General features: G+C 34.2%; 1 protein-coding gene across 5 annotated transcripts in view; it reads right to left on the bottom strand.

Moving 5' to 3' along the window:
* The window catches only part of LOC105226178 (paired box protein Pax-6), a 90339-nt gene that overhangs the window by 60154 nt on the left and 16683 nt on the right, over positions 1–13502 (bottom strand). The window lies entirely within an intron of this gene.

The following is a 13502-nucleotide window of genomic DNA, read 5'->3' as shown; positions in this document are numbered from 1 at the left end:
TTTTGAGGGAACTTTTATTTTTACGGGACTGGAGAACTAGAAAGTGGGCGTGACCCCGCCCCCTACAAAGTTTTTTGTACATATCTCGGAAACTACTATAGCTATGTCAACCAAACTCTATAGAGTCGTGTGCATAAGGCAATTCCACAAAAAGTTCAAAAAATGGAGAAAAAGGATAATAACCACGCCCACCTCCCATACAAAGGTTATGTTGAAAATCACTAAAAGTGCGTTAACCGACTAACAAAAAACGTCAGAAACACTAAATTTTACGGAAGAAATGGCAGAAGGAAGCTGCACACAGGCTTTTTTTAAAAATTGAAAATGGGCGTGGCGTCGCCCACTTATGGACCAAAAACCATATCTCAGGAACTACTAATCTAATTAATTTTACAGCAAAATAAAAAAATTTGTAAATGACGGATAATGAAATCTCGATTATCACTTTATCATGCGAGAGTATAAAATGTTCGGTGACACCCGAACTTAGCCATTCCTTACTTGTTATATATAAAGATTAAAACAACTGACTTTTGAACTTTCAATACTTAATAGAGTGAATTAAGTCTGTTAGCTTTCATTTAATAAATGCTTCTACTAATTTTTAATTGAAAATTTATATTAATATGAATCACATTACAAAGCTTTTCATCAAATACATTTGAACTTCGCAATTTTTTCAATTTTCACTGTTTTACATTTTTTATTAGCGATCTTGATCTCTGCGTTCACATATACTGTGTCCAAAAAAATAAGGTGAGATTTTTGAATTTAAACTGCGCGCGTCGAAGGATTTGAAGAATTATTTTTTTTAGGTTGCTAGTTCAGTCACATTTACATATGTCAAATTTAATGTCATAATATTCATTACGTGTCGTTTTGTGAGCTGCTAAAAGTGAGTTTTTCGTTTTTTGCGATGTCGAAATTTGTTGAGCAAAGAATTTGCATTAAATTTTGTTTACGGAATCAATTTTCTGCTGCGGATACGTTGAGGATGGTGCAGAAATCATTTGGTGATGAGGCTATGTCTAAAAAAAATGTTTACCAAGTGGTATAGTGAGTTCCAAGCCGGCCGTGAACGTGTCGAAGACGAAGAGCGTCCAGGGCGACCATCAACCTCAACCGACGAAGCTCACGTTCAAGAAATCGAAGATTTGGTGCTGAAAAACCGTCTATTAACAATTAGAGACCTTGCTGATGAAGTTGGCATATCGAAAGGCTCAGCCAATACCATTTTGAAAGATGTTTTGGGCCTCAAGATCGTCAAATCTCGACTAGTACCGAAAACATTGAATTTTTTGGAAAAAAGGCGTCGCGTTGAAGTGTGGGAAACGATGCTTTCCGACTACCAGGGTGTCATGAAATGCATTATAACTGGCGATGAGACTTGGATCTATGTTTACGACCCCAAAACAACCGATCAATCGAGCGAATATTAGAATATAAAGGTCATGTTGACTGTTTTTCTTCGATTATCGTGGTGTTGTACATTATGAATTCCTTCCAACCGGTCAAACAGTCAACAAGGAATATTATTTGAACGTTATGCGTCGTTTGCGTAACGCTATCCGCCTAGAAAGGCCGGAATTGTGGAAAGATAATTCTTGGTTATTACACCACGATAATGCACCATACCATACTGCCCTCATAATTCGTGATCATTTCGCCAAAAACTCAACCCATATCGGCATATATTACGGTACTTTGGCTTGCAAATGCGCCAATAAGCATAGTAGCAGAAATAGAGAAACTGTAGAAGAAAAAGCGAATTCCGCTCCTCCCTTCCTTAGTTCCCGCCCGTAGCGAACAAAGTTTCTGAAAAGTTGAGCCCGTAGGGACAACGTAGAAATCCGCCATGCTCTTTTGTTTTCATTTGAACAATGTTGCCTTTACTCAATACGCATATAAAGTTTTGTACACATCAAGCTTTTCAATTATAGTTTTTCATAATATAAAACAATAAAACTGAAATCAAACTATTAAAAATAGTTTATATATTTATAAATAATAGCATTCGACTCTGATTTTGTGTTAGTTTAAGAAAATTTCAAACATATTGAAGACAATTTTTATAATTACTACAGTATAACCCTACGTTGGGAGAGAGCAATCAGCTGAGTCGTTTCTACGGGAAAAATCCGAATCGTGGAAATTCTACGGTATCCTACGGTGAAGCGGGCGGTAGAAGCGGTGTTAGGTAATCAGTTACATTGCACTCTCATAAGATAGGTCGTATCAGCTGATTCGACCGATGGGAACCGTTAAGTGCTCTTAATAAAGAAGGAAAGAATTAGGCGCTGTGTCTTCACAGAGTCTGGAACTTGCTGTACTTAAATAAAACAAATACGTATTAATTATGAGTCTGTTCCCGAAAAAAGCCCCGACATATGCAAACATATGCACGGTATACTTAGGGGAATATTTGCATCTCTGTACATCTTTATACGGCATAAATGACCTTTTTTTTGCAGATTATTAAAGGTGAACGTTTTCCGCATTGTGTCACATAGTTTGCAATTTTTTGTAGGTGAAGAAGGTATTGAAATTTTCAATTGTTTAACAACAGTGTATATAAAATATTGATATTTAAACAAATCGACCGTGAAAGAATATTTATAATATAGAACGAGTACACAAAATTTCATCGATTTATCTGGAGTATTTAATGAGAAAACTGATGCGCTAATTTTCAAAATCGGGGATTCAGCGAAATTCTTAGGGTCCACTTGATGTGGACCCTGCAACTACATACATATGACATGAAGGACTCATACATAAAATTGAACTGGTTAAGCCAAAACAATCCATCAGTTGTTCATATCATACCTTGCAAACAAGTGGTTTACAGTGAAAGTAAAGGAATTTATCTTATAGGAGTTTCCAATTCTGGCTGGAGTTCCTCAAGGTAGTGGGATCAATACTAAATGTTTTATTTACCGCAGACTTTTCAACGAGTGCAAAGTACTAACATCAACATTCACAGACGACTCCACAAACACACTAGAAAATCACTCAAAACTCATTGGAAGTTAAACTGACACATAAAAGTGAACGAGTACATATGTATGTATGTAAGCACGTCCAGATCCTAAGTAATTGCTCAAGAAAAAAATACATTATTTCTTCAAGTAATTTTGACAGCTAGTTACGTATTGTGAATGATGCACATTAGAAGAGCATCTAACAAAGAAAATAAACTTTGTGTGAAATATGTATGTATGTGTGTAGTAACATGAATATTTTCATTGCGATTTAAGGAATGTTTTTGATGATTGGTAAGTTTTATACAACATTTCAAAATGAACTAAACTTCATAATAATGATGTTAACTAATTTATGATGAATTTAACGATTACTTTGAATTTCGTTCAAGAAACAATTGTTGATGAACTGTTTTTTTCGCAAAACCAGGATTGCCAAATACGCATTTCATTAAAAAATGTATTAAAAATTAGTAGTACATTTCTTCAGAGCTGCATACTAGCAAAGGAAAATTTATCGCAGGAAAATTTCTTGACCATTTCTTAAGCGTTTTTTATATGAAGTTTTTACATTCCTTGAGATCTGATACTAATATCGGTATTCTGCTTGAGACGATTGTCTCATGTCTCTAATTGTCACAATCTTCATTTAGTGACTCTGTTAGTCAGGAGTCTCATTTTGGTATTCTGGCAGATACAGTATACTACTATACAGAATACTACTTTACTGAAGATTGTGAGAATTAGAGACATGAGACAATCGTCTCAATCAGAATACCGATATAAGCTTAAAGACGGAAACATGCCTAACTCTGAAGTTAAACAACGTAATGATCGCTCAAGTAAGCGAAGTTAAGCATTTACCTAGATAGGCATTTGATCTGGATGAGACACAATTCTCCAAAAATACAACACCTCTGCTTGAGCCATCAAGACCTCCTATACAATTCAGTCATAAAGCCAATATGGTATGGAATACAATTATGAGGCTCTGCCTGCGCCACCAGTACTCATAAACTACAGCAATTCCAATTAAAAACTCTAATGAAGTATCGGTGCATCATGGTAGATGAGAGAATACACATAGGGATCTTAAAATACTAATGGTTAACACAGAAGTGATAAATACCTGTCGAAACTGTAAAATCACCCTAATCCCCTAGCGAAAATTTTATTTGGCTCAGCTAGCCGAGCTCGTCTTCAGAGAAAGGGTCTATCAGTGTTTTGATGAGTAATGTTTGTCTATCGTGCATTACCATTAATGGACTAAATCAGCAATTCACTAATTATTAATATTCTAAAGCTTTCGTTATACCATGTTCAGACCGAATATTTGATGGGATTAGATTACATTTAAGCCCGTCACTAATCAGCCCGTTCTCACTGCCGTTGGAAAGATGAAAAAACAGCTGTTTTTGCCATTTAAGAATTCACATCGCTTAGTATTTATTAAAAGAAAATATTGCCATATAGCATTTTGTAATAAAAGCCGTCTTCTTTTAAATATTTTTCATATAATTGAAATAATGGACGCATTTTTTCATTTTATTATATTTATACCAATAAATTAAACAAATATGAACAAATTTGGTAGACCACTATTTTCCATTTTTCCGCTAGAGACATTATCCCATCAGTATAAATCGAAATTTCGAAATTCAGTCGCCGTAAACTTCACAAATTTAATTGGTTGACGTCCGTGGCATTTTTTCCTTTTTTATACAAAAATTTCAAAATATAGTGAATTTCTTCACTATTTTCACTTATTTTTGAACACATCAACTTAAAAAGCCTAAAATCTCTCCTTTCCAACACTATATGGAATGACACATTGTGATTGGTAGCCCTGGAGACATACGACTGCAACGACATCTATTGACAAAATACGAAAAGACCTTTTTGACCAACAAAATGTGCGTTTAGGAGGTTATATTTTCTTTACAAAGTAACTGAAATTTTACTGAAAATATAAAAGTATTTTCAAGACTTGCGAGAGCACTTCCGTACTTGTTTTAACTTAACTTAAAATATTACGACTACGATACTTCGAAACACTTCTATGACATCGTATTAGGTGAGGAATCGTGGATTTATTTACCCGTATGAGACCGAAAGTAAACAGCAGTCGACTGTGGATGCTTCTATATACAGCCACGTTCATAGAAAATGCAGCAATGATGCGTATAATTGTACCGAATTGTAAAGCAAAATCCATAGGTAATGTTTTGAGGGAACTTTTATTTTTACGGGACTGGAGAACTAGAAAGTGGGTGTGGCCCCGCCCCCTACTAAGTTTTTTGTGCATATCTCGGAAACTACGATAGCTATGTCAACCAAACTCTATAGAGTCGTTTACATCAGGCAATTACACATACAGTTCAAAAATACCAGAAATCGGATAATAACCACGCCCACCTCCCATACAAAGGTTATGTTGAAAATCACTAAAAGTGCGTTAACCGACTAACAAAAAACGTCAGAAACACTAAATTTTACGGAAGAAATGGCAGAAGGAAGCTGCACACAGGCTTTTTTTAAAAATTGAAAATGGCCGTGGCGTCGCCCACTTATGGACCAAAAACCATATCTCAGGAACTACTAATCTAATTAATTTTACAGCAAAATAAAAAAAATTTGTAAATGACGGATAATGAAATCTCGATTATCACTTTATCATGCGAGAGTATAAAATGTTCGGTGACACCCGAACTTAGCCCTTCCTTACTTGTTATATATAAAGATTAAAACAACTGACTTTTGAACTTTCAATACTTAATAGAGTGAATTAAGTCTGTTAGCTTTCATTTAATAAATGCTTCTACTAATTTTTAATTGAAAATTTATATTAATATGAATCACATTACAAAGCTTTTCATCAAATACATTTGAACTTCGCAATTTTTTCAATTTTCACTGTTTTACATTTTTTATTAGCGATCTTGATCTCTGCGTTCACATATACTGTGTCCAAAAAAATAAGGTGAGATTTTTGAATTTAAACTGCGCGCGTCGAAGGATTTGAAGAATTATTTTTTTTTAGGTTGCTAGTTCAGTCACATTTACATATGTCAAATTTAATGTCATAATATTCATTACGTGTCGTTTTGTGAGCTGCTAAAAGTGAGTTTTTCGTTTTTTGCGATGTCGAAATTTGTTGAGCAAAGAATTTGCATTAAATTTTGTTTACGGAATCAATTTTCTGCTGCGGATACGTTGAGGATGGTGCAGAAATCATTTGGTGATGAGGCTATGTCTAAAAAAAATGTTTACCAAGTGGTATAGTGAGTTCCAAGCCGGCCGTGAACGTGTCGAAGACGAAGAGCGTCCAGGGCGACCATCAACCTCAACCGACGAAGCTCACGTTCAAGAAATCGAAGATTTGGTGCTGAAAAACCGTCTATTAACAATTAGAGACCTTGCTGATGAAGTTGGCATATCGAAAGGCTCAGCCAATACCATTTTGAAAGATGTTTTGGGCCTCAAGATCGTCAAATCTCGACTAGTACCGAAAACATTGAATTTTTTGGAAAAAAGGCGTCGCGTTGAAGTGTGGGAAACGATGCTTTCCGACTACCAGGGTGTCATGAAATGCATTATAACTGGCGATGAGACTTGGATCTATGTTTACGACCCCAAAACAACCGATCAATCGAGCGAATATTAGAATATAAAGGTCATGTTGACTGTTTTCTTCGATTATCGTGGTGTTGTACATTATGAATTCCTTCCAACCGGTCAAACAGTCAACAAGGAATATTATTTGAACGTTATGCGTCGTTTGCGTAACGCTATCCGCCTAGAAAGGCCGGAATTGTGGAAAGATAATTCTTGGTTATTACACCACGATAATGCACCATACCATACTGCCCTCATAATTCGTGATCATTTCGCCAAAAACTCAACCCATATCGGCATATATTACGGTACTTTGGCTTGCAAATGCGCCAATAAGCATAGTAGCAGAAATAGAGAAACTGTAGAAGAAAAAGCGAATTCCGCTCCTCCCTTCCTTAGTTCCCGCCCGTAGCGAACAAAGTTTCTGAAAAGTTGAGCCCGTAGGGACAACGTAGAAATCCGCCATGCTCTTTTGTTTTCATTTGAACAATGTTGCCTTTACTCAATACGCATATAAAGTTTTGTACACATCAAGCTTTTCAATTATAGTTTTTCATAATATAAAACAATAAAACTGAAATCAAACTATTAAAAATAGTTTATATATTTATAAATAATAGCATTCGACTCTGATTTTGTGTTAGTTTAAGAAAATTTCAAACATATTGAAGACAATTTTTATAATTACTACAGTATAACCCTACGTTGGGAGAGAGCAATCAGCTGAGTCGTTTCTACGGGAAAAATCCGAATCGTGGAAATTCTACGGTATCCTACGGTGAAGCGGGCGGTAGAAGCGGTGTTAGGTAATCAGTTACATTGCACTCTCATAAGATAGGTCGTATCAGCTGATTCGACCGATGGGAACCGTTAAGTGCTCTTAATAAAGAAGGAAAGAATTAGGCGCTGTGTCTTCACAGAGTCTGGAACTTGCTGTACTTAAATAAAACAAATACGTATTAATTATGAGTCTGTTCCCGAAAAAAGCCCCGACATATGCAAACATATGCACGGTATACTTAGGGGAATATTTGCATCTCTGTACATCTTTATACGGCATAAATGACCTTTTTTTTGCAGATTATTAAAGGTGAACGTTTTCCGCATTGTGTCACATAGTTTGCAATTTTTTGTAGGTGAAGAAGGTATTGAAATTTTCAATTGTTTAACAACAGTGTATATAAAATATTGATATTTAAACAAATCGACCGTGAAAGAATATTTATAATATAGAACGAGTACACAAAATTTCATCGATTTATCTGGAGTATTTAATGAGAAAACTGATGCGCTAATTTTCAAAATCGGGGATTCAGCGAAATTCTTAGGGTCCACTTGATGTGGACCCTGCAACTACATACATATGACATGAAGGACTCATACATAAAATTGAACTGGTTAAGCCAAAACAATCCATCAGTTGTTCATATCATACCTTGCAAACAAGTGGTTTACAGTGAAAGTAAAGGAATTTATCTTATAGGAGTTTCCAATTCTGGCTGGAGTTCCTCAAGGTAGTGGGATCAATACTAAATGTTTTATTTACCGCAGACTTTTCAACGAGTGCAAAGTACTAACATCAACATTCACAGACGACTCCACAAACACACTAGAAAATCACTCAAAACTCATTGGAAGTTAAACTGACACATAAAAGTGAACGAGTACATATGTATGTATGTAAGCACGTCCAGATCCTAAGTAATTGCTCAAGAAAAAAATACATTATTTCTTCAAGTAATTTTGACAGCTAGTTACGTATTGTGAATGATGCACATTAGAAGAGCATCTAACAAAGAAAATAAACTTTGTGTGAAATATGTATGTATGTGTGTAGTAACATGAATATTTTCATTGCGATTTAAGGAATGTTTTTGATGATTGGTAAGTTTTATACAACATTTCAAAATGAACTAAACTTCATAATAATGATGTTAACTAATTTATGATGAATTTAACGATTACTTTGAATTTCGTTCAAGAAACAATTGTTGATGAACTGTTTTTTTCGCAAAACCAGGATTGCCAAATACGCATTTCATTAAAAAATGTATTAAAAATTAGTAGTACATTTCTTCAGAGCTGCATACTAGCAAAGGAAAATTTATCGCAGGAAAATTTCTTGACCATTTCTTAAGCGTTTTTTATATGAAGTTTTTACATTCCTTGAGATCTGATACTAATATCGGTATTCTGCTTGAGACGATTGTCTCATGTCTCTAATTGTCACAATCTTCATTTAGTGACTCTGTTAGTCAGGAGTCTCATTTTGGTATTCTGGCAGATACAGTATACTACTATACAGAATACTACTTTACTGAAGATTGTGAGAATTAGAGACATGAGACAATCGTCTCAATCAGAATACCGATATAAGCTTAAAGACGGAAACATGCCTAACTCTGAAGTTAAACAACGTAATGATCGCTCAAGTAAGCGAAGTTAAGCATTTACCTAGATAGGCATTTGATCTGGATGAGACACAATTCTCCAAAAATACAACACCTCTGCTTGAGCCATCAAGACCTCCTATACAATTCAGTCATAAAGCCAATATGGTATGGAATACAATTATGAGGCTCTGCCTGCGCCACCAGTACTCATAAACTACAGCAATTCCAATTAAAAACTCTAATGAAGTATCGGTGCATCATGGTAGATGAGAGAATACACATAGGGATCTTAAAATACTAATGGTTAACACAGAAGTGATAAATACCTGTCGAAACTGTAAAATCACCCTAATCCCCTAGCGAAAATTTTATTTGGCTCAGCTAGCCGAGCTCGTCTTCAGAGAAAGGGTCTATCAGTGTTTTGATGAGTAATGTTTGTCTATCGTGCATTACCATTAATGGACTAAATCAGCAATTCACTAATTATTAATATTCTAAAGCTTTCGTTATACCATGTTCAGACCGAATATTTGATGGGATTAGATTACATTTAAGCCCGTCACTAATCAGCCCGTTCTCACTGCCGTTGGAAAGATGAAAAAACAGCTGTTTTTGCCATTTAAGAATTCACATCGCTTAGTATTTATTAAAAGAAAATATTGCCATATAGCATTTTGTAATAAAAGCCGTCTTCTTTTAAATATTTTTCATATAATTGAAATAATGGACGCATTTTTTCATTTTATTATATTTATACCAATAAATTAAACAAATATGAACAAATTTGGTAGACCACTATTTTCCATTTTTCCGCTAGAGACATTATCCCATCAGTATAAATCGAAATTTCGAAATTCAGTCGCCGTAAACTTCACAAATTTAATTGGTTGACGTCCGTGGCATTTTTTCCTTTTTTATACAAAAATTTCAAAATATAGTGAATTTCTTCACTATTTTCACTTATTTTTGAACACATCAACTTAAAAAGCCTAAAATCTCTCCTTTCCAACACTATATGGAATGACACATTGTGATTGGTAGCCCTGGAGACATACGACTGCAACGACATCTATTGACAAAATACGAAAAGACCTTTTTGACCAACAAAATGTGCGTTTAGGAGGTTATATTTTCTTTACAAAGTAACTGAAATTTTACTGAAAATATAAAAGTATTTTCAAGACTTGCGAGAGCACTTCCGTACTTGTTTTAACTTAACTTAAAATATTACGACTACGATACTTCGAAACACTTCTATGACATCGTATTAGGTGAGGAATCGTGGATTTATTTACCCGTATGAGACCGAAAGTAAACAGCAGTCGACTGTGGATGCTTCTATATACAGCCACGTTCATAGAAAATGCAGCAATGATGCGTATAATTGTACCGAATTGTAAAGCAAAATCCATAGGTAATGTTTTGAGGGAACTTTTATTTTTACGGGACTGGAGAACTAGAGCTCGTTGACGGAACAGTGAACTCGAAAAAATATTTAAAAATTTTGGAGAACAGTTTGGTGGCCTCAATGGAAAACCACTTTTCACGCTGTAAAAAGTTTATTTTCCAAAACGATTCTGGGCATAAAAAGTGAGTATACGTTTTTTTCTGTCCCCTAATATCTTAGGAATTATTATATTATACTACATTCTATTTTCCACATTTCCTAATTTTAGGTTTAAAATTTTCTAGAACAGCATGAGATTCCAACATTTTCTTGGGCGGGAAATAGCCCCGATTTAAATCCTATAGAAAGTCTTAATATTAAAGCAAGAGATTTCCAAGAGGAATCCAATAACTACATATGAGTTGAAAAAATCAACAGAATATTGAAAGATCCTGTTGAATATTTCTAATAAACTTTTGAAAAAAATTAATTCAGAAGTGTTTTATTATTAAAACTATTTTTTATAAAACCACTGGGTTACTATATTCTTATTTCTTCTTTTCCTAATGAATAAATACTGATACTCATTTAATGAAAGAAAAAAAATATAATAGTTGGCAAAAATAATAAGAAGCGTTAAATTCATAAACCATAGTGATGAATTTTCTATGCTCGTGTAAGTCAATTCCAAAAGTAGGTGTTCGTCCACGAAGTGCTTCTAAGCAAATAGTTTTCTTTTTTTTTGAAAACTGGAGATGTCACAATCATACCACTGAAACAATACAAAGCAGTATGTTTGTGGTCAGTTGTCTTTCAGTAAATCAGGAAAACCAACCTCCGACGGATCACTCTTCACCACGACAATGTCAGCTCTCACACATCGACTGACACAGCTGAATTATTTGAGCACTGCAAACATCGATTTGATGAGTCATCCTCCGTACAGTCCTGACTTAGCACCGTGTGACTTCTTTTTATTCCCGCCCGTAAAATATGAACTAAAAGGTCAATGTTTTTCGACACCTGAAGAGTCGGTTGATGTGTTCAGAACGCCTGTTTTGGAGATAACTCAATCAAAGAGGCAAAACTTCAACAATTGGTTCACACGCTTGTAGAATATTTTCAAAACTAAAAAACGACTTTTGATGATTGATATTTGTTTTTGTCTTCTTAACCCAAAATATAAAACGCCCAACTCATTTGATTTTTTTCCATGTTCCGTTTATTTTCCAAATTTTACTACTTAGTATTATCCATTCTTATATATGTAATATGTTTAATGCAATAAAATTTGTTACTGTACTATATCTTGTACTTAGCTATACTCTATTGACATTTATGCATATGTATATCTCTTATTATATATTATATTTTAGGATTTGTCGATATAGACTATAGCAGCGTAAGTGGTGTCTACGCCAATAAAGAAGAAAAAGATTTGCCGAAACAAAATGTTTCTCTTTTAATAAGTTGGTATTGTGGTATTACAATATAATGCATACGAATGGCGGTTAGTAATGTAAGTACAGGACGACATGTTACAATTTGTATGCTGGCGCTCTTTCTTGCGCAGACATTCGTGATTGGTTCATTACTCAACAGCCAATGGGCAATAACAGATAAAATTCCAGGCAATGGCAACTGTAGAGAGAGTAACAGCTGGTTGTGAGAAAATGCGCAATGGGAATTACTTTATTTTAACCGGAAAATATAGCAGTAGAGTAGAACAAAATAATTTGAACAAGTACTCTCAACGTTTAATTTCCATCGACTACGATGGTGTGTTTCCTCCACGGCATGCTATATATGTACAATAATTATGCATATGTATAGTTATAGCCGAGGAAAAGTTATAATTTTCGAGATATTTGCGTTTAAAGTTGAAAATTTCAACTGTACTTTATCGTTTTAAAATTTACTTTACACTTTTATATCCACTAACACTTCACTAATTCGTTTGTACAAACTCAATATTTAACTTATTGTTCAATTCTATTTATTAAACATAAAATCATATCATATAAGATCGGAGGAGGCTCACGAACAAAGGAACCCCGGTATTTGATTGACCAGGTTTATTTTTTTTCAAACGTTGCCGAAAGCCGCCCATGCAGAAAGGAGTTCTGCGCGAAAAAAATTGATAGATGCTAACGCAAAAAGGAGTTATACGCGAAAAAACTTAACACACTCCAATGGCGTGTAATAAAAATTTGTTTGCGAGAAACAACAACAATAATCCCGAAAACTTTGTGGATTCGATATTAGAATACGTTTAGCGAAAAAATGCCAGTAGTCACGAGGATCCAGCACGATTCCGATTACTTTGGCGGTAGGGGACAGAAAACGGGGTAATCTATTAACCTAATTATTTTATTACATAATATTATTATATAAATAATATTACTTATATGTTTATTAAATTTAAATAAGAAAATATACATATGCATGGAAAGAGTGTTTTATTTGAAATATAATCAATAGGCGCTTGTGTTTATTAGAACTAATAATGCTAAATAAAGAAGCATACTTGTTAGTACATAAATGATGTCCACTACGAGTGAAAAATGTGCGTAAAGTGTCTTAAATGTAGTGCAATAACTTGTAGAAATGTTGGAATTTTTGAATTTTAAAGTCGAATATCTCGTAAACTTAGTGTTTGCGGTACCTATTTGATCAAGAAGATTTCCACTTTTCAACGGTACCTTCAAATTCAAATTTCCAAAGAAATCGGAATTTTACCGAGGATCCTTTTGTAAAACTATTAGGGACAATACACTTTACGCATAAGTCACAAAACATTTTTGTTCTATTAAACTGGAGTAGACATAAAAGTGAAAAATATAACCGTAAAATCAATTTTATATGAAAAAAACTTACTTTAAATAGTTGAAATCTTCGGCTTTAAACGCTCTCTCGAAAACTATAACTATAACTTCCCGTTGCTATACATATTTTTGATTTGGAGATCCTCCTCTTACCGATCATACTCACTATATTCTCGAAAACCTGGGAAGGTGTACTAAAGTTTTCCTGAATCGAAAATTTCCTAAGTACTTCTATGCAAAATCCAATTCTAAATATAATTTCAAAATTTTAAGTAGATCGGAAAAAATTGCCAAAGTTATT

The sequence above is a fragment of the Bactrocera dorsalis genome, chromosome 6, assembly GCF_023373825.1.
Source record: "Bactrocera dorsalis isolate Fly_Bdor chromosome 6, ASM2337382v1, whole genome shotgun sequence".
NCBI classification, from domain to species: domain Eukaryota; kingdom Metazoa; phylum Arthropoda; class Insecta; order Diptera; family Tephritidae; genus Bactrocera; species Bactrocera dorsalis.
This window is presented reverse-complemented; position numbering and strand designations above follow the sequence as displayed.